The sequence below is a fragment of the Mesocricetus auratus genome, unplaced genomic scaffold (assembly GCF_017639785.1).
Source record: "Mesocricetus auratus isolate SY011 unplaced genomic scaffold, BCM_Maur_2.0 contig_9300_pilon_obj, whole genome shotgun sequence".
Lineage (NCBI taxonomy): Eukaryota > Metazoa > Chordata > Mammalia > Rodentia > Cricetidae > Mesocricetus > Mesocricetus auratus.
Genome location: NW_024433763.1, coordinates 1 through 22,918, shown reverse-complemented (window position 1 = coordinate 22,918; position 22,918 = coordinate 1). Strand labels below are relative to the sequence as shown.

At 37.4% G+C, this 22,918-nt stretch overlaps 1 pseudogene; it reads right to left on the bottom strand.

Annotated features, from left to right (window-relative positions):
• Positions 1–8,372: 8,372 nt before the first annotated feature.
• LOC121138506 lies at positions 8,373–9,339 on the bottom strand (annotated as a pseudogene).
• Positions 9,340–22,918: the final 13,579 nt, after the last annotated feature.

Sequence of the window (22,918 nt, the reverse complement as noted above, 5' to 3'; positions counted from 1 at the left end):
GAATGAGGGGATAACGGGGGGGGGTTGGGGGAGGGCACGGGAGGAGGGGAGGGAAAGGGAGAGGGACCTGGAACTGACTTGTGAAGCAACCCTGTTTCTTATCTAAATTTAAACTGGAAAATAAAATAATAAAAAAAAGGATTGAAGTTGTGTGTCATCACATCCCATGGGTGTTGTGCCTGAATGTGTGTCTGGGTACCACATGCATTCCTGGATACCACAGACGACAGAAGAGTGGCAGAGAGGGCATTGGTGGAGCCCGTGGAACTGGAAACATAGATACAGATGGATGTGAGCTGCAGGATAGGTGATAGAAATTGTGCCTGGGTCCTCTGAAAGAGCAGTGGTTACTCTTACCTGCGGAGTCATTTCTCAAGTCTAGCAATCAGGAAAAGACTCCAAGTCCTGGCAGGCAGCCAGACCAATGACAAGAGCTTTTATTATTCGGTGGAATTTCATGGACCAGAAAACCACAAAAAGGAGGTTTCACATGCCTTCCACCAGATTTCTTGAATAAATGATTATCTATTCCAAGAGAAAAAAAAGAAGACTCAATAAGACTATGCACCAATGCTCATATTAACCCTTGATGAGGCAATACAGTAGGCAGAGGAAAGCCTCAATGTGAGGAAAAATATTGAGAGGTATCACATTCCCTCTGTTAGGGGTTTCACCAAATCATGAAACTAAAGATCACTAAGGCCCTTCGCTGGATCAAATGTCAGACTCTGGAGATCCTCCATGGTGGGACACACCCTACCTAGAAATTATAGGGGAGATTGGCTGGGAGTCTGGGGGTCCTGGTGGCAAGGACAGGGGAAGATGGAAGGGAGAGGGATCTGGGGTTGACATCTGAAACAAGCGTTTTTCTAACTTAAATAAATAAAGGAAAAGAAAAAGCAAACACATGCAGTTGAAATATTTTATACCCATGCAGTTTCCTTCATTAATCCTTTTGTCTCTGTGAGCCCCTTTGAGCCCTGTTCAGTTATTCTGTGGGGCATATCTTCCTGGGGTCCTTGAACCCAATTCTTCCTATTATTATTTCTTCTGTTCTTATGTCAAATTCCTTGTTCTCTGCCTAATGTCTGGTTGTGCTTCTCTTCATCTTCTCCCATCAGTTCTGTGGGAAGGCTTTGTAATGGTGGTTAGTCTAGGTACCAATCTATGAATATAGTAGAGAAAATGAATAGAAATTATTCATTCATTCATTTAAATATTTATTTATGTGTGTAATTATTTATTTGCCAGTTGTGTTTGCATGCAGTGTTGTGCATGTGCTCCTCTTGGCAATGCCACAGGTTAGAACAGTGGTTGACCATTCCAAAAAGATCTAACTACCCTGGCGCCAGCAGGCCTTTAAGATAGGGCAGATATCAAGTCAAATATTTTGTTATGGTCATATTTTCTCATGATATAACAAAGAAAGTTCCCCTGAAGATCAGTGTGCAAAGCTAGCCACAGCAGATAGGCATAAAGGCCAGGGAATGGTGGCACACACATTTAGTCTTAGTTGCCATACTAGGTATCCATACAGTCCAAGCAGTGGTGGTACACACCTTTAGTCCCAGCTCTGAGAGATATAGGCAGATGAATCTCTGTTAGTTCTAGTCCTCCCTGAACTGCTTGAAATTGATCCAGCCTGAAAGAGAAACAGAGCACACACAAAGTTAATCTCAGCACTTGTGGTCCCATGACTTTAATCCCAGCATTAGAGAAAAATTTAAGATAAGAGTCGACAGGAGCAGTCTGAGGACCACTGCAGTCTGGAGATGCCGTCTGTGAACAGGATCACCGTTTCCGTGAAAATTAGAAGAGGTGAGGACTCCCTAGTTCCTGGTTGTTTGCTTCTGTGATTTCCAGCTTTAATGTCAATATCTAACGGTGCGTTTTAATTATTAGTACTATATTGGTGCCCAATGTGGGAACAACAACAAAAATTCTCCTGATAGGAATGTAATCTCTGGGTACTTGCATTCCCTTCCTGCTATCTAAGGAAACCCATGAGTAATTCACACATCCCTCATCAGAATTCCTGCATCTGCATAAGTTCGGGGTGAAAGATTTCCAATGACTGGTCTACTCACCTTTCTTCATCTGGTATGGCTTTATATTTCTGTTCCAATGAAAACTCACTTAAGACAAGCAGGGAAGTGCTTCTCCCAGCAGTAAAATAGGTCCTATAAAGATCCAACACAGAACCCCATGCATGAGCCATACATACTTTGCCTATGGCAGTTAGATACTAGTGGAGGATTAGCTATTATTGTTTGAGGCGACAGTCCTGAACTCTAGAGGGAATTTGGGAATTTATAGGAAATTTTTGAGGGTAAAACTCCTTGAAAAATGTGCCTGGTGAAGTTGGGAAAATGATAGGTCTCTTCATTACTGTTATATTTTTATAGAAATATAAAAACTGTTTTTTTAGAAATAGATTGTAGGGTCAACTTCATTTTTTTCATTTTCTTTTTAAATGAATGTAGATTCCTCTCTTGTACACTATATCCTGACCACTGTTTCCTTTCCCATGGCATGTCCCAGATCACTCTTCCAACCTCTACTCTCCTCCAGATCTGCTTCTCTCCATTTCCCTTCAGAAAATGGCAGGCCTAAAGGACACAATATTCTACCATGACAAAACAAAGTATGACAAGACAAGGCAAAAGCCCTCATACTGAGAGCTAGACAAGGCAACTCAGTAAGTTCAAACACAATGTTTATTCCATTGTGAAGCAATTGACTGGGCAGATACAATAGTGTAAACTCAGCATTTCCGTATAGAGGTCAAGACATTGGAAACCTCTCATCGATGCTACATCATGTCATTTTTGTTGTATCTGTTTAAGATGCAGTTTATTGATGCTAAGATAATCATAGATTTCTTTCAAAACTCAAGTATTTTATGTGTTAGCTCTATATTTTGAAAATATCTAATTTTATTTCCTTTTAGATACCACAGTTCTCACTCCCTCCCACCTGCTCACCTAATGCTACACCCACAACTCCATAGCCCACAGCTAGTCCACTCTTTCTCATAGGTAAGAGCTCCCATGAGGAGTCAACATAGTCTAGCACAACAGATTGGGGTTGGGCCTTTCCCCTCTGACATGCATTAAGACTTAGCATGGCATACTAAAGTGAGGAGTGTGCTCCAACAAGCTAGCTCAGGTTCAGGGAACATATTATGGTCTTACTGACCATGAACATGGGTACCCTAAGGAATAGGCTCCAATAGCTAGTTCATGTGCCACGTTTGTATTGTGATCCTACTTCTAGGGGCCCCTCAGCTAGTCCAAGAACCGCAACTGTCTCCTATATATGGAGGAATTATTTTGGTGTTCTTGTGTCTCCTCAGTTTTAGGTCTAGACTTCATGAGTTTCCACTAGCTTGGCCAGCTGTCTCTGTAGATTTCTCCATCATGATGTTTACCTCCCTTGCTCATATATCTCCTTCCTCTTTTTACTGGACATATGGAGCATGGTGTGCCTGTTGGTTGTAGATCACTGTGTCTGTTTCCATCAGTTATTAGATGAGGGCACTATGAATGTAGTTGGGGAATTCATCAATCTACTTACAGTGATAGACAAAGACAACTTCAGGCATCCTCTCTCCTATTGCTAATAGTCTTAGGTGAGTTCATCCATGTGGATTCTTGGGAGAAACCCTATCGCCAGCTTTCTCCTTAACCCCACAGTGGTTCTCTCTATTAAATTATCTCTTTCAGAAAGGCATCAGCCTTTCCAGGCCCCAAGCTCTGTCGAACCCAACTTCAGGAAAGGCATCAGCCCATTCCAGGCCCCAACCTCTGGCGACCCCAGCTCCAGGAAAGGCATCAGGCATTCCAGGCCCCAACATTCAGCAACCTCAGCTTAAGGTGAGATTGATTCTCCATGGGACCACTCCACATCCTTTGCACGAAACCCATCCCCTCATTCTTCTGGGGTCCCACTCCTGGCATCCAGAATACCTGCCCACACAGGAAAGGCATCAGCCCTTCCAGGCCCCAACCCCCGGTGTCCCCAGCTTCAGCTTGAATTTCAGTGTCACCATCCCAGGCTTCAGCTTCGGGAAAGAAGGAGAACATTGGAGATGGATAAACCCCACCTGTACCCATTGGAAGAAGAGATGGGAAGAAGACAGAATAAGAGCTCACTCAGCAATAGATAGAACAACATGACTCCACCAAAATCTAGAGAACCAACTGCAGCAAGACCTGAAGCACTACATAGAAGAATCAGAGGAGACAGACCTTAAAAATTATTTTATGAAGATGATAGAGATCCTCAAAGAGGAACTGAGGAAATCCATTAAAGAAACAGAAGAAAAAACAAACAAAAAATCCATGAAATGAGGGAAAATTCAAGAAATAAACAAATCTCTCAAAGAATATAAAGAGTACCAAGAAAAATACTACCAAATAAATGAAGGAAAAAACTCAAACAGTTGAAGGATTGAAAGCTGAAATAGAAACGATAAAGAAAACACAAAACGAGGGGATGCTGGAAACTGAAAAGCTGGGTAAACGATTAGGAACTAGAGATGTAAGTATTACCAATAGAATACATGAGATAGAAGAGAGAATCTCAGGTGCTGAAGACTCATTTGAGGATATACAGTCGTCAACCAAAGAAAATCTCAAAACGACAATATCCCTGAAACAAAATATCCAGGAAATATAGGACACTGTGAAGAAGGCAAACCTGAGATAAATAGGTATAGAAGAAGGTAAAGAAATACAGCTGAAAGATACAAAAAACTTAGTCAACAAAATCATAGAAGAAAACTTCCCTAACCTAAAGAAATATATGCCTATGAAAATAGAAAAACCTCAAAGAACACCAAATAGGCTGGACCAGAAAATGAAGTAACCTTGCTATATACTATCAAAACATCAAACCTTCAGAATAAAAATATTATGAACAGCTAAAGAAAATATCAAGTAACATATGTAGGCAGACCTACCCAAATTACACCTGACTTCTCAATGGAAACAATAAATGTCAGAAGATCCTGGACAGATGTCCTACAAATGCTAAGGGAACAAGGATGCCAGCCCAGACTACTATATCCAGCAAAGCTTTCAGTATAACCAAAAATGAGGAAAGCAAAATAGTCCAAGTAAAAGACTGATTTAAACAATCTGTTTCTATGAATCCAGCTCTTCAGAAACTGCTGGAAGGAAAACCTAGACCCAACGAAGATAACAACACTACAACGACACAGGCAATAGATAATCCCACTTTATCAAACACCAAAAGAAAATCAGAGGAGAACCTACACACAATAACTCCAGTACAAATAAATCAAGCACAAACAAGGATCATCAATCAATGGTCATTCATATCCCTCAATGTCAACTGTTTCAACTTGCCTATAAAAAGACACAGACTAGCAGAATGGATACAAAGACAGAATCCATCCTTCTGCTGCATACAAGAAAAACATCTCAATGTCAAAGACAAGATGTTAGCTCAGAGTAAAGGTTTGGGAAAAGATATTTTCAATCAAACAGACCCAAGAAACAAGCGGGTGTAGCAATCTTATATATCTAACAAACTAGACTTCAAATTAAAATTAATCAAAGTGATGAAGAAGGACAGTTCATATTCATCAAAGGAAAAGTCCATCAAGATGAAGTCTCAATTTTTAACACCTCTGCCCCAAATACAAAGGCAACCACATTCGTGAATGAAACATTACTAAAGCTCAAATCGCATATAAAAACTTACAGAGTAGTAGTAGGAGACTCAATACTCCTCTCTCACCAATAGACAGGACCTCCAGACAGAAACTTAACAAAGAAGTTCTAGCTACAGCAATAAGACAAAAAAGGAGATGAAGGGGATACAAATGGAAAAGAATTCAAGCTTTCACTATTTGCAGATGATATGATAGTTTATATAAGTGACCCAAAAATCTCCGCAAGGAAACTCCTAGAGCTGCTTAACCCCTCCAGCAAAGCGGCAGAATACAAGGTTAACTCAAAAAATCAGTGGCCGTTTGGGGACAACAGACGTTAGCCAGAGACTCACTTCCCCATCAGCCTGGCACCAGGCAGCTTTAGACAATGTTTACTAAAAACGTGTTTCAGTGGGTTTCTCTAGCCTTGTCTTGAACCCTTTGTTCATCCCTCTCTGCAACTTGATTCCAGGAATTCAGCTCAGTGTTTAGCTGTGGGTGTCTGCTCCTGCTTCCATCAGCTACTGAATGGAGGCTCTAGCATGGCATAAAATGTAGTCATCAATCTCATTATTGGGGAGGGCATTGAATGTAGATGCTGTACTGTTGCTTAGATTGTTAGTTGGGGTCATCCTTGTAGATCTCTGGACATTTCCCTAGAGCCAGATTTCTCTTCATACCTATAATGACTCCCTGTATTATAGTATCTCTTTTCTTGCTCTCCTCTAATGGTCCCCTGATTCAATCTTAAAAAGCATGTCTTCACCACACCTCCCTCTCAAGGCTCATAAATCTGTGAGAAAGAGGGGTGGGTGAATGCAAGGAAACAGTGCATTGCAGACACAGCAGCACTGATACACATATGAGCTCATAAAGACTGTGACAGCATGGTCAAGACATGTACAGGTTCAAACCAGAGAAATTCAAAGTACTGAAAATGGTAAGTAGACACGATGTTCCTCCCGTAACCAAAATCCTAATTGCAACTGATAACTGCTGAGAAAGAGAAAATCGGTTTTCTCCAAGATGTCACTGTCTATATCAACCACACTCCAAGACAATCCCATGCCCAGGAGGAGCTAGCCCACAAAAATGCACTCTGTGTTTTTTGTGTATGTTTTGTTTGCGTATATTTGACTTATTGTTTTTGGTTTTGTTGCTGTTAGTTGTTATTTTCCTTTCTTTTGAAGGAGAGAAAGAACATGAAGTTGGCAAGTAAGGAGGATCTGGGAAGAGTTGAGAGAAGGGAATAATATGATCAAAATATATTGTATGGAAAAATTTAGACAAAAAAGAGATAAAAATATTTGGCCTGTACTGGCATGCTTGTGAGAAGTCAACTAAAGATCAGCCATAGAAAACTAATCCTTGCCAATCAGTGGTTGCACATACCTTTAATTTTATCACTCAGGAGGCAGAAGCAGACTAATCTTTGTGAGTTCGTGGCCAGTATGGTCTACATAGTATTTCCAGACTGCCATGGCTTTCACACAGAGACACTTTTTCACAAAAAAATTAATAAAATAAAATATTGAAAAGAGAGTGAAATCTAAGACTGTACTGAGAAGAGATTTCTCAGTAGCTCATAAATAATAGCACAAATAATTACATGATTAGACTAAGCCAGAGAACTTGTTGTGTTATTTCTCTAAGAACTGACCTGTTTAATTATCCAGATGATTTTTATTAGTAAGTATTTGTCATATTTGAAATAAGTATAGAAGTTGACATTCACAGACATACAGAAATTAATTAACAGTACAATGTCTAATCCTTAGAAATCAAAGATTTTAAACTTCAGAGTGACTCAAAAACCAAAGAAATATTCTCTCGAATAGATGTGCACTAAAATGTTCATCCTCAAGATTATGTCCATTTTTAATGACCTCTTCTGTTTTTTCATACATGTTTCATCTCTTGTTTCACTGGCCAATGTGTCTGTTCTCAATACCCAGCAATTTGGGATTATTTGACATTCAGCTCTCTATTCCTCATATCAAATTAACTAATAGTATATTTTAATTGTACTTAGTGCCACAAAAATGAGTTAAAAATATCAAATACAATAGTAACTTGATGCTTTTACCTCCTTAATCAATAACAAAAAATTAAAACTCTTAGATTCATTTTCATGATGCTTAAATATGAATGTGCAGGAAAGAATTCATCTGCAGGTCACTGAAGGAAACTAGAGAGGATCATTAGTTCGTCGAATAATTAGGATTTCGTTAGTCCAGTAAAATATCAAAATAATGTAGTTTGACACATACACACACACTGCAGCCCTAACACGTTTTCTACATAAGCAAGGTACTTGATCTAAGTAGGGTTTGCCCTTAGTGGAGAGTACAAGGTTCTCACAAATTATTGCAATCTTATCTTTTAAATATAAAACACAGATTGACATTTATTCTACATCCACCGTTTTATTATATTTCCATCCATTGTTTCTATTTCTATAGAATTTTGTAAAAATAAAAATAGAAGGCATGAGTACTTTGTGTATTAATTTCTACATTTTATACTTTAGCAGAGTTTTCCTTACAAAGAATATCATAACATACAATTGCAAATGCTTTAGAAAATTTACATTTTAAATGGCATAATACTATTTCACTCATATTTTATGACAGCTTTCTCCATGAGTTTCCTCATGACAAGCAATTGTAACTGGTCTTAATATACATTTGTTTTAGATAATGCCCATTTTGTCTCTGATTAAAAAATTTGATTACACTTTCCTGAATCTGCTTGTTCTTGACTCCATAAACATTTGGGGTAATCGTAGGGGCACGTAGCAGGTAGAGTTTGGCCAGTATGATGTGGATGTGGTGGGGAATGATGTATCCTCCAAAACGATGAGTGAAGAAGGTACAGAAGGCAGGCACATAAGAGATCACAGTAGCACAGATGTGAGATGTACAGGTGCTAAAGGCTGTATGATGAGCATCTGCAGAGGACAGAGTCGCCACTGCTCGCAATAACATAGTGTAAGACACAGAGTTACAGCAAATGTCAAACATACCAATTAGTAGAGTAACCATAAGACCACAGATTGCATTCACTTTGGCATTGCCAGAGGATACCTTAGCCACAGACATGGGATCACAGTAAATGTTAGAGATAAGGGTGACTCGGCAATAGGGCAAGCGCTTAGTGAGGACAGTGAATGGAAACAGGAGCAACACATTCCTCAAGAAAGTAGTAAGACCAGCTTTGACAATCACAGTGTTTGTGAGAATAGTGGTATAACGCAGAGGATAGCAGATGGCTACATAACGGTCCAGGGCCATGAGCATGAGGACACCAGATTCCATTCCAGTCAACATGTGGACAAAGAACATCTGAACCAGACAAGAATTAAACCCAATCTCCTTGAAGTTGAACCAGAATAAGCACAGCGTATTGGACACAGTGGTGGTACACAGGGTGACATCAGTGAAGGAGAGTAAGGCCAGGAAATAGTACATGGGACGGTGCAGAATCTCCTCCTGTCCATGAGGTAGATAAGCCCACAGTTCCCTGCAACAGCAATCATGTACATGAAACAGAATGGCAGAGAAATCCAGACATGTGCAGTTTCCAGCCAAGGGACACTATTCAGAATAAAGAAGTTTGGGTTCAGGCTGGAGCTCTTTGCTCCATGCATAAAGGCTGGCAGGATGAGATCATTTTATACCCAATAATAATGTCAGAGTACTGGGAAAGTATATAAATAAAATGTAAGTAGAGCACTTAGAAAAAATGATTACATTAAAATTAGAAATTACTAAAAATATTTGTAAGATTCGATATAACTTCACAGTCTACTACCATTTTCACTTCACATGATATGATGCTGACTAAGTGATTAACCAACTTCTGGTTCAGCTTTCACTCTCTACAAAGATTTAACAAGTCCATCAAGTTCAGAGTGTTGACAAGATTATGGGAAGGGATAATTTTATACAATAGACTAAGACTAAGGAATATTCCATTAATGTATGCGGAAATCATTGTTTTTATCAAGAGTATTATTTCAAAAGGAAATGCTTGTGTCTTATGGTTTTGGTTGAGAGCCTAGCATTTAGCAGTTGAGCCATCTCCAGACTCTAAATACTAGCTTCTATGGCCTCTAAGCAATTGTAATTTGTCTTCATGTATCAGATAGGAAAAAAAATTAAATCTGGAATGGCATCAAGGGAAATCTCCTCAAAGTCTGCTGTTACTAAAAGTTTACTACATTATTCTTCTCTGTGTTTGGAATGTACCTTAAATTTCCTGATCCCAATATAGTCAGAGTGTAAAAACCTCATATCCAAAAAAGGTACAGGGTATTTGGAGAGATCTGAACTCTTGGGTCTGCATTCTACTTGCAATTTAAAACTATTCAACAAACACAGAAATACACAGTCTCTCAAGCTTAGGAAGTAACAAGATCTACCCTCAGTACTTATGACATCACAGATAAATGAAACCCAGCTCTTCCTTTGCCTTCCTCAGCCCAGGGAATTTTGTCTCAATTTTCCTATGTCAGGCTTCTGGGTTCCACCGTGCTTTACAGTTATTTTAGCAATACTAATGGCACTAAAATATATTTCAAAGAAGAAAAATCTGGGTTCCTAAAAGTCCTCTCTAAAAATATGAGCTTCTTTTTATAACATACTTACAGGAGAGAGATGAAGGGACACTGACTTTGTATTAGAGCTTCATTGCAACACAAAATAGCAGGATAGGCCTGAATATGAAGAAGCAAATGATTCTTTATATAATTTTTAAAACCCTGAAAGGGAAGAAATCTCCAGGACTACAAATCATAGAAGTGTTCCTACAGCAAGATGAGAATCTAATCAGTGCCTGGAATTTAGTAGTTGATGTACATTAGCTCTTACATTAACTATAAGACATGGGATAGGCATATCCTATTCAGTGTCTTGATTCTTTGTCTTAGACATAACTAACACCATTCTAATTTGGGAAAATGTAGTAATAAAGCAAATAGACAACATTGCATACATTTAGGTCACCAATATTGGAAAGCAGGTTGATTCCTATAGTTAAACCTAAATAACACAGATTCATGTTATGTCTTCATTGTGTAGATTAGAATGCAGAGGTTCAGGGTGACAACATTTAAAGTGAAAGGCAAAAACCAAATGAAAGGCAGAATTTTTAGTCCCACCTTCAATGTTTCTCTCTGTGACTCAAGAGACAGATCATGACACTGATGGGTACTTTCATCCCTAAATATAACAAGTTTAGTAAACCATGATGACATAAGGACATGATTTTTAAATTCAAGACAGAGAAAACTTATTATTCATTACTTAGGGCAGAGACAGGGTAGATATGAGGAGTCAGAGAGAGTTAGTCTTTCACTTGGGGAAAATCTCCACACAGCAGATGTCTCTGAGATGGCTGCAGTCTTGTATTATTACCACATGCCCTATAAGGTCATTTCTGCCGGAAGCACATCTGAGCATAGCTACCCATTAATCAAGGTAAAGAAAATACAGATCCTTCTTGTTGCAACCCTCCACAGTCCAAATTTCATTGTATCCAGTGAATAGTGAAGTCATTTTACTCTTGCTTCACAGTTATGGGAACCTTTCTTCCCTTCTTTCCCAGATGAATGGAATTGTGTTATAGAAGTTGGTGGAACTTCCGTTGTCTACACCTTTAGGATTTCTTGGACTTAAAGTTTAAATTTCTGAGAGCAAGAGTCATTGGAATTCACTCCAACTTACCTCAGTGCTAGGAAAGACCAGAGTAGTGCACATGCCGAGGAGCCCGCACATAAAGGCTTCTAGCCTCACCCAACATTGCTGTATCATTTTGAGTTCACCAGCGTGGAGAGTGTTTACTTGATTGGGTCTTTGTTGTTCAATGTCTCAGAAGACAATGGTTGGAGAGGTAACATCACTTGGGACTTTTGAGACAATTTTAGCACTTAGTTCACCTTAAAGCACAGGTGGGGCTAGGGGAAAATATACCAAAGTTACACATCCTCTCACAGGTGCAGAGACTGAAAGTATTTTACGTGGGCTTGCATGCAAGCTGACACGAGCGCGAGGCACACACACACACACACACACACACACACACACACACACACACACACAGGTCAGTAATAATCAAAGCAAGAGAGGCTATAAGCTTGAGAATGAGGCATGGGTATGGTGAAGTTCTTGTCAGGGAAGCGTCAAAGAGCTGGAGGGTCGAAAAGGAGTGGGAAATGTGATGTAATTCTACTTCTTGCTTTCTTTATTGGTTTTTACGAGACAGGGTTTCTCTGTATTGTTTTGGAGGCTGTAGATCCAGCCCAGCCTCGAACTCACAGAGATCCTCCTGCCTCTGCCTCCAGAGTGCTGGGATTAAAGGCGTGTGCCACCAACGCCCGGCTTGGAATTCTATTCAATTTTAAAACATATACATTTTTAAATACACAAAAGACCCATAATGTTAGAAACTACCCTGATAAAGAAACGTATATATCTTTAAAAGTGGCACATGCCTGTTTCTTAAATCTGTTTTCTCAGACTACCTAATTCCATCTGTATTTACTTAAGTAATGTGGATTTCTTGTTGGCAACCACAGATGAACACTGTTACTTCATCCGTTCTTGAGGCTATTCTGTGTCTTCTGATTGGGTAATTGTGTCTACTAATCCTCAGGGTTATTGCCAAAAGGTGTTTTTACTGACATTTGTTGGTTATACAGTGTTTGGGGTTTTCTTGCATCTCAGCTGTTTAAGCAGTAATAGTGTTTTTTGATACTTTCTTGTACCCTGTGGATTTGTTTATCTTTCTCTTCAGTCTGAAGGTTTCCTTTCTAGATATTTTGGAGAGCTGGCTTAATGGTCACAAATTAGTTCAGTTTCTGTTTATTTGGAAAGTTTTTCCTCCTTCAGTGGTGACCGAGACCTTCTCTGGGTATAGTTAACTGGCTTGGCAGTTACCGAGCATGGAGCACGCCATTCTAACCCTTTTAGCTGTCAGTGTTTCTGTGGATAAATCTCTTTCACTGGGGCACCTGTATTTACATGCCAGTTGCTTTTTCCTCTTTAAGCTGTATACACACACACACACACACACACACACACACACACACACACAAACACACACACACGGAATGTGTATATATGTACTTATTTTAGTGTTCTAACTATAGTGCGACATGGGTTTATTTTCCGTGTTTGTATCCTTGGTGCTATAAATGTCTCCTATACTTCAACATCATCACTTTCCATAGATATGGAACATTTTTTTCTATGACTTTAGTGAAAAATATTTTATTTTTTGCAAATATCCTTCCATGTGCATGATTCACATATCTGTTCCTTTTTAATACTGACACTTGGACTGCCTAGGTTCTATTTCTATTTTGTTTGTTTGTCTTTGACATTGTCATTCTGATTCTTCTGTATTGTCTTTCATCACTAATAATTTGTCCTCACTTAGTCTATTTATTGATTAATGAAGACCTTTTACTTAACTTAATGAACTTTTACATTTCAGTTTATTTTTAGTACCAATAACTTGTTATTTAATTTAACTTTCACATCCTATATTGATCACCTCATTGCATCCTTCTCTCTTTTTCCTCCTTTGCACCTCTTTTTAGTTCTCCATTTGTTAGGATCTTGCCACTAGATCAGCAAGAGCCTTTAACAAAAACAAAAAGTTCTCTTGATGTCCCTTTTGCAGAGTGCTGAGAAGACTGTATTTTCTTGGAGTCCCTCCTCCCCTCTGCCATATGCTACTTCTGTCCTCTCCTCAATCACCTCTTTTATCTACTCTTTTAAATTTCTGTGATGAAAGGTACAATGTAGACTTATCTAGGCTCTTTGTCTTAAGTTCAGGTGTAAGCTCTTGTGAACAACCAAACTGTGCCAATCCCTCCCTTGTGCTGTTTTATAAATGTTTCTATTTCATTTTGGTATTTGAGCTAAATATTTTTAGCAAACATCTACCTCTTCTGTAGCTATTATATAACTTTCTCCAGTTTATTTTTTGATGATCACAGCAAACCATGCCTAAGTGCTTTCTTTTCTTTTTTTGAAATTTTAAAATGTATTTTTAATTAAGGTAGATTTACCTGTTCCCCTTTCTACATCCAACCCCTCCCAACTACCTTCCCTCAAACCCTTTCTGTGTTCCCTCATGTTAAATTTGATTGCCTCTTTTTCTTTGATTTTTATTGTTATACACATATGCATATACCTTGTGAGTACATTTTTTTGTTGGTGGTGATGAGGATCTCATCATTCGCGGAGGATAATTCTCCTTCTTCCTGAAGTCATTGGTTGTAGTTCTTTGTCTAGGTGTGGGACTCCAAGAAAAATTTCCCATTCCATGTGAACATGTTCATTAATATTTCCATTGTTTTGATCTTGCTTGTGCAGCCATTTCTAGACAACGCTGTTTCATGGCAGAATTCCTGGTGTTCTGGATGTTATAAACTTCTTGCCCCCTCTTCCATACATGAAGAAACTGTGATATTGATGTATCTGTTGGAGTGGACTCTAAATAATCTGTTAAATTCTTCAGTGTCTTGTTATTCTCCCCTCATTTTATTCACTTATTTTTAGAGGAATTTAAATTGAGCATTTCATACAGGCAGGAAATGGCATGATAACTTTACCCCAATTTAGTCTGTTATTTTTATAATATGCTAAGTCCATTTAATATCACTTGTGTGGCATGAACATAGTATTAAGTCTTGTTGATAGCTCTACAGTGAATTAAGTGCAGAATTTTAGTCCTTAAACATTTGTTTCACAAAACATAGTCAGGCTACAAGGTCTGGGTCAAATGTGAGTATTATACTATCAGTATACAAACTTGTTTCCAATACCAATATCTCTTTGTAGACTAACTTTTTTATTTAAATTAGAAACAAGCTTGCTTTACATGTCAACCCCAGCTCCCTCTTCCTCCTCAAATCCCCTGTCCCCCACTAGATCCCCAATCCCCCACACAATCCACAGTCACCCATCGAGGGTGAGGCCCTCCATGTGGGATCTGCAAAGTCTGTCATATCATCAGGGACAGGGCCTAGGCCTTTCCCCATGTGTCCAGGCTAAGAGAGCATCCCTCAATGTGAATGGACTCCCAAAGTCCACTTGTATGCCAGTGGTAAATATTGATCTACTACCCAATGCACCATAGATTACCCAGGCCTCCTCACTGACACCCAAGTTCAAGTGGTCTCAATCAATCCCATTTTGGCCTCTCAGCCATCAGTCTGGTGTCCATGAGCTCCCCCTTGTTCAGGTCAGCAGTTTCTGTGGGTTTCACCAGTCTAGTCTTGACCACTTTGCTCATCACTCCTTCTCTGCAACTGGGTTCCAGGAGTTCAGGTCAGTCTTTAGCTGTAGGTGTCTGCCTCTGCTTCCATCAGTCACTGGATAGAGGCTCTAGAATTGCACATAGAGTAGGCATCAATCTTATTATCCAGGAAGGGCTTTTAAAGTAGCCTCTACACTGTTGCTTAGTTTGCAAGTTGGTGTCATCCTTGTAGATCCTATGTTGACTGGGATGGAAACAAAGCATTGTTATGAAAATACCTTAGTATAAATATTCCTTAGTTATTGAAATTCAATTTTTCAAAACACACAAATAAGTTGGTGTGTATTTTCTTTTTCAAAAAGATTCCTTTGTTTTTAGTGTTTTGCTTTCATACTTGTGTATACATGAAGTTTCCCCAGAGGTCAGAAGAGGGCAATGGATGCTCTGGAACTGAAGTCACAAGTGGTTGTGAACTGCCCTATGTGCATGCATAGGGGGCAAGTGAACCCTTGTCCTCTGCAAGAGTGGCCAGTGGCGAACTCTCTCTCTCTGTCTGTCTTTATCTCTCATCTTTTTCTTCTGTCTACTTTATTGACTGTTCTCCATATTATATTCTTTAAGAAAAACTTGTTTGGCAACAGGTACAAAACCAAGTGTATAGTAAGTGACTACCAAGTAACAATTTATGAACTGGTGTACATAGTGTTTTTCACCACTCAGTATTTATTTGGATACATTAATTTTGCAGGAATACTCATGGAATTGTGTCATGAACTCACCGAATTTACAAAATCTCAAGATAATCAGGTTCATTATGTTAAATAGTATAATGTTTGTATCTACCATATGCATATAATCCTGTCTACTTAAATCAGCTCTACATTGCCCAGAATACCTAGCAAATTGTAAATACTATGTAGGTGGGGTTTACTGTAGTATAAAGGGAATAATATCAATAATTAAAGTCTGTGAATTTTTAATATAGATTCAGTTTTCCTTTTTATCTCTATAAATCCAGACATCTCAGATACATAGGGCCAACTGCAGCTTAATGGCATCAGAAGTCCCCAATTCAAAAACTTAAGTGGCATAAAGAACTAATATTTGTCCTCAAAGCAATGCAGCTTTGCAGTCACTAGAATGATGCAGTAGAATCTTTAGTTTTAGGTGTGAGGAAAATGAAAAAGTGCATAATAATCACAAGACAGTGGACCCAGAGGACTTCCATGTTAATCTCAATTCTGCTAATTGATATCGGTGTGTGATAGTCATTAACTTATCAATACACCAGATGCTTAGTATGCCTACACTAAGGACATATTATTTAGAGAACCATCTTCATAGTTACTTTCAGAACAAATGACTAAACAGTATTTATGGCTAATGCAGGGTATGAATAATGTCTATTGTGGGAGATGTAATACTTAAATCATTATTATTAGAATGATGAAAACTTCCAAAGAAAACAAGTACAGAAGACATAAGAAAACACCATTCACACCCAAGTACCTCGAGTTTGGAGAACCCGACTTCAGATGTTGAACAAGTGAATAGAGAAAAGAAAAGTGAAGTAGGAAGTTGAAGAGGGAGTCAGGCCCAAGAGGCAAGGAGTAAACAATGAATAGCAGCTGTCTAAGAGCCAGCAATTCTGAGATGCATTTTAGAAAAGGGGGTAGGTACTCACCATCTGGTCAAGAACCACACCTGTCGTGATTTGAATGAAAATATCCCTTACAGACTCATGCAGAGTGCCATTATTGAGGTGTGGCCTTTTTGGAGTAGGTGTGGCCTTGTTGAAGGAAGAGTGTCACTTGTGGGGTGGGCTTTGGGATTTCAGAAACTCAAGTAAGACCCAGTGTCTTGTTGTCTGCTAATCCATATGGAGCTCTCTCAGCTACTCTACAGCACCATGCCTAACTGCATGTTGTCATGCTTTCGCTGTGAAGACAATGGACTGAACTGCTGAACTGTAAACCACCCCTGTTCCAGGATATGTGATCACATTGTGAACCTCAAAATTGCCTGATTTACTGGAAAAAAACAGTTTCTAGTTGATGTGTGTCTCAGTCCTAGCATGCACCTTTAATCCAAGAGCTTTCTGCTTGAGTGTTGTAAACAGGATTAAATAAAGTCAACCCTAGGTCAAGAGTTAGAGCAAGCAACCAGTTGACAGGAAGAGAACAAAGGATTATTAAAACAAAAAAACAAATAAAACAAAACAGAGACTAAGAGCAAGTCAGGAGGATGGATATAGAGACACACAGGAAGTAGAAGGGAGGGACACTCTTGTTTAAGTGGTTTTTGAGACAGGGAAGGAGAGAAAAGGGAGGCTTCTGGAATGTTGGCAGAGAAGAAAGGTCAGCTGGATGCTTTGTCTGCCTCTGTGAGCTAGCAGGCTCTCTAACTCCTGAGTCTTTACTGGTAAAATTGAACAACTGAGATTTTGATAAATACAACAAGGTCAAATAACATGCTTTCCTTTCTAAGAGTTGCATCATGGTGTCTCTTCACAGCAATAAAACACTAAGACAATACCCAATGTCCTTCCCTATTCAGTCTGACTACAATTCTGTGCACAACTTTTGTTCCTCCTCCATTCTCCATGCATTATGAAATCCTGATGCTCATTAGATAGTCATTTTCTTTGCTTGGACATTGTTTATTTTATCAATTAATTGCCATCTGCTGCTTCTTAAACATTTGCACACAGTCACGGTTTGCCTCATAGGTTTCTTTCCCAGTAAAGTATTTACCTACATCTGAAATCAATCAATGATAGTGTTGAGTTCTTCAATAATCTCTGTGGTACAATTAGTGTGTTTTTGCTTTACCATAGTCATTTCTTTTCTTTTACATCCTCTACTAATGAGCAATTGGCTATAACTTATGTATCACTTATTTTCTGTGTCTAACATGGAGTCAGTCACATGGATCATATACAGAAAAACTCGGTGGCCAACATTGATAACATGTATGAGATCAGTTAATCCAAATTTCTCCATAGAAAAAATAATCTACTCTTTTGGTACATAGAAAATTTCTCCTTAGACTATGATGTGCAGAATGAATCACAATTGAACCTAGCTGCTGACCAAAATAGCACAGCTATTGAATTACATATTTTATAGGAAGCCATAGTATGTGCTGTGGAGAGGATCAGAGTTGGACCGATTCATCTTTGTGATAAGAACTATTTGGACATCTGGAAAACATAAGGATTAAATTTAGAAAGATTAAGTAATTGGTCAAATTCCAGTCTCTAGAGATTGAGGGGAAAAGAAGATTTTAAACTTTGGAACACAAGTGAATTCAAAATTTTCAGAAAATTTTCCTCTTTCCTACTAAGACTTGGTTCCTGCATATAGTGTCCATTTTTAACTCCTGCCCTTGTCTTTTTTTCTTTTCTTTTCTGTAAGTACATGTGTCTTCTCATGTTTCAGTGGTAAACCTCTATATTAATACCCTGAGACCCCCAGGGTACAAAGTTGGTTTCTCAAGGAGAGTCAGTGAAGAGATGAATAAACTTACAAATTTTCTAATGATATTTTCCCTGCTTATCCCATAACATATAAAAGTATATTTTAAACCTGTTTTAAATATAGTTTCCAGAGTAATACCACAAAGAAAAAGAACTCATAAATATAACATTTTTTGGTTATAAAATACAGGCAATATTTAATGAAATTAACAATTCAAATAGTAGATTTCTAGTGTATCAAAAATATATTGTGGTGTGTATTTAGGACATTATAAAAACTATAAAATATATACTCTGCAAACACCAATACATTATCTGTTGAATTATTTTGTCTGCAATGTTTTCCCCCTCAGGGAAAATGGTAGAACTTAAAATTACAAAGATTACAGAAAATTTTCAAATAACGTTGACTTTAAACAATGTTATTCCTATTTGTTATGAATTACTTCTACACTCTGCACTGTTTTCTATGTACTTCAATCTGTTGCAATGGACACACTAGATGAATTAATGCCTTTCATCTGTATATTTTATTAATTTATTCACTATATTTTATACTGGGATTGACACGTTAAAAAGGTATTTATAATTAAAATAAAAAAATTAAAATTACATATATGTTTAATCCATGATTTTTTAACTTTAATTAACTATTTTCAAATCTATGTTGTTACATGTAAAACCCATTTGTATCTCTTATGATGATTATATATGAATTATCTTACACATATATAATGCTATCTATCAAACTATACTCTTGTCCTTTCGCCTTCTTGTCATCATCACCCAAATAACCTTAGGCTGTTGTATTCAGAAGGATGCAGTTCTTATTACGTTTCAACATAAGTGTTTAAGGACCACTTGCTTCTCATTGTTCTTTTCTGCTTTGAGAACCAGGATCTGTTGAAGATATTCCTAATGTAAACAAATAGACTGTAGTATCTTTCTGTGACAAAAGGCATTTTTGAAAATATCCAATTGAACTCTTTATGTTATTGCTTAGTTTACATTAGCAAGTTGAAGCAACAATATTCCTTAGATCTCTATTACAGTGTTCATATCTTCTGCAACGCTTGAATCTGCAAATATCATTATTCTAATTTGCATTGCTTCTCTTTCTTTTCCATTCTGGTATAACTAAATAGTTCTCCATTTTTTTCATCTTAAGTATTACTCATAAGGAAATTCAAAACATTTCAAAAGCATTTTCACCAACTGTAAAATGATTTTAATAACAAATTATGGAAAATTTTTACACAAGACAAGATACCATAACAAACTATACAGTATTATCCAAATGATTTTTAATCATTAGTGTGATTATGTTTCTGTAAGAGAAATATAAATAAAATCATGTCTAACCATCCTTACTACTTCCTATATCCTTCTGTCTCATTCAGGTCCAAGTAGAGCATTTTTATATTTGCTTGGAAAATACCTTGCAATTTTGATATTTTGAAATTTCTGGATGTGCCCATCACTGCCCTAAATGAGACTGCATCAGCTCATCTGCCGCAGTTGTATAATTCCCAACCTCAACACACTTGCTTTTCTGGACAACTTCCCTTTGTCATTTAAACAACTCACCACTTCCTTCTGAGGACTGTGACACAAGCCCTCAACAGTTCCAGATATCTGCTCAGAGTTAGCACAAATCCTTCCCAACACACAACTTAATATTGTAACTCTGAGATGTGCTATGCCCTCCGCAGTCTTGTCTTCGCTACTGCCTGGCCTACCTCTTCCATCTCTGTATCACTTATTGTTACAGATTGTTACTTCCTGGAAAGGAAATTTCTATCTAATTTATTCACTTTTGGGTGTTGTACATGGAAAAATATATGAAGAAATAATGAGTTAATAAATGCACAAACTCTATTTGGATGGTTTTACGCCTCGAAAATACATACCTTAACAAATGGTTTTTAAAGCAAACATTGAAAAATAAGCATTCATCTCAAAGAAGTCAAACCTGATTTCAAGATATCTTCAATCACCTTAAAGAATTTTTAAAAATGAAATCAGAGTCATTCATAATTTAAAAATGTATATAGTAGATCCATATAATTACCTTTGTATTGTTTACAAAATTAAGAATATAGATGTGTATATAATATACATATTTCTATGTATATAATATATATTGGAAGAAACAATAACTATATGTCCATGTGATATTGTTAATCCCATCAGATAAAATTGCATAAGGAGATTGTGAAGCCACTGATATCACACGTTTTCCATTGAAGGAAAAGAAGTTGGTGTCAGGAAAGTGCCTGACAGTAAGTTGGGTTACATGATCACAGGAATCCATATTCTCCCAGGAGAAATGGATTTTTGTTGATAAAAAGTCTTACCACTTTCTAAGGTGCAGTCCACCACTTGTGAGAAGAACAGACATGTCTCATTTACTATATAGAAATAAACTTGTAAGTGCTATAATCTTTAATCCTTACCGCATCAGCATGTTGGAATCCCCATCTCATAGTACACAAACTGCAGCAGATTTTTAACTATTCCTCTGTATCTTGAAAGCAACTTACAAATCTGTCTACTTCAGGAATTCTACAAAGTGAGATGATTCTCTATATTGCCTGATCAACCATCCCTGACTGAATCCTTGTCTAAAAGCAGTATTCTTGTGTATCTTATGCATTTACTTTTTCTGGACCATACAAAATCACCACAGGGCCACAGGGCTTTAAATCCCCATTCAGGAATACTAACACTAAGAAAGATGCTGTGTTATACTTCAATAATGAGCCCGTATGACAATTTTAACATTTTCTCTGGAGACATTTCAGGTAATGGACAAAATATGATATGTTTGGGTAATCATGGGTAGAAATCCCATAGGTATCTGATGGAGAAGGAGTAAGTTTATCAATGAAAACAACATGTATATTTAGTACACATTTGAGCAGGTTATGGGTAGACCTCAAATTGTCCTAAGTGTTCCCTGATGAGTCATCTGAAAGAAGATATGCTTTCTGGAACTTAATTATTTGTCAATATCTACTTTCTATGGTTGCTCAACTTCAGTGTAATTTTAACACATGTCATGTTTACATCTCAAAGTTAACTGAAATTATCAAGGAAACAGTTTCTGAACATTATATGCTAAATTAGATATTAAAATACAATTCATTTGAATACATTTTTATAATGCTTCAATATCTATCTATCTATATCTATCTATCTGTCTATATATATATATATATATGGGAACAATGCATAGTTAAAATGAGCAGATTATTCACCCTCACTCTTCCCTACTTAGGTAAAAATGTATCACTTTTTAAAACTTTCAATTTCATAGGTAGCCTTTGATCATATTTAAGGTACAGTGAAAGTTTGAATTAAATGTTTTCAGAAGTGAACACATTTCAGATCTGGAATCATGTAACTGCACAAACAATTTAGTATTGCCTCTTGGGTGTGTGGTGAGCAGCAATCAACTTCAGTTGTGAGGCTCCTGAACATATCACGGTAAGGGCTAGGGAAGAAATTCAGTTGATAGTACGTGTCTTGCATGCACAGAACCTTTAATTTGAACCCCAGCATCACATTAAGCAGAATTAGTAGTGCATGTCCATCACCTCAAAACACAGGATATAGAGATAGAAGTATCAGAAGTTCAAGGTCATTTCAACTGCACAATGATATCAAGGCCAACATATGATTCATGCAATATAAGTCATGGATATCACCCCATTGCACATGCAATATCGCTTCATTATTAAACAGTGTTAATAAATGACAAACTCAGGAGTAAATGCTCCTCAGGAAACATGAATTTGTACAATGTTAGTAATAGTTGCTAACGTTATACATCAACAATTACTTACAGAAAAATCAGCTATGATCCAGGTCCTATTAACTTCTTGAAATCCCAAACAAGAAAAACCTATATCACAACATCCTCATTTAGCAGGATCAGTCTTCTTGTTTTGTGATGAGGAATGTTCTTCTGTGTATAGATTTATCTTATTAGTTGATTGTAACTTTTAGCCTTCCTGCCCACCACCTGGTTCCTGATGCTTCTTTCAGACCCCAAATAACATACAAGACACTATATTAATTATGAAGCTCTTGGCATTTACTTGGTTTCTTATGGATCTGACTTGATTATTAATCTATAATTACTAATATATATTTTATAAGAAATTGTATTTCTGAGGATGCACTCCTGATTACCCATTGCTCCTAGGAGATCACATGGCTAGAGCTCTCCTCACTAGAATTCCCAGGATGGATAAGAGTGTCATAACAAACAAGATATAGTAACTTTTGAATACAAATTTTACACTTTGCTTATGTACAGCAAATGGAGAAAATAATTTAAAGGGAGTAGGTTTTTACAGCACAGCTATAAAACATCATTAAATATATCACAAGCAACTCATGAGGAAGAATATCTGTACATAGCATGATTTATTCCACAAAGACTTTTATTTGTTACAATTAGTATGTCTTTATTTTATTTAATC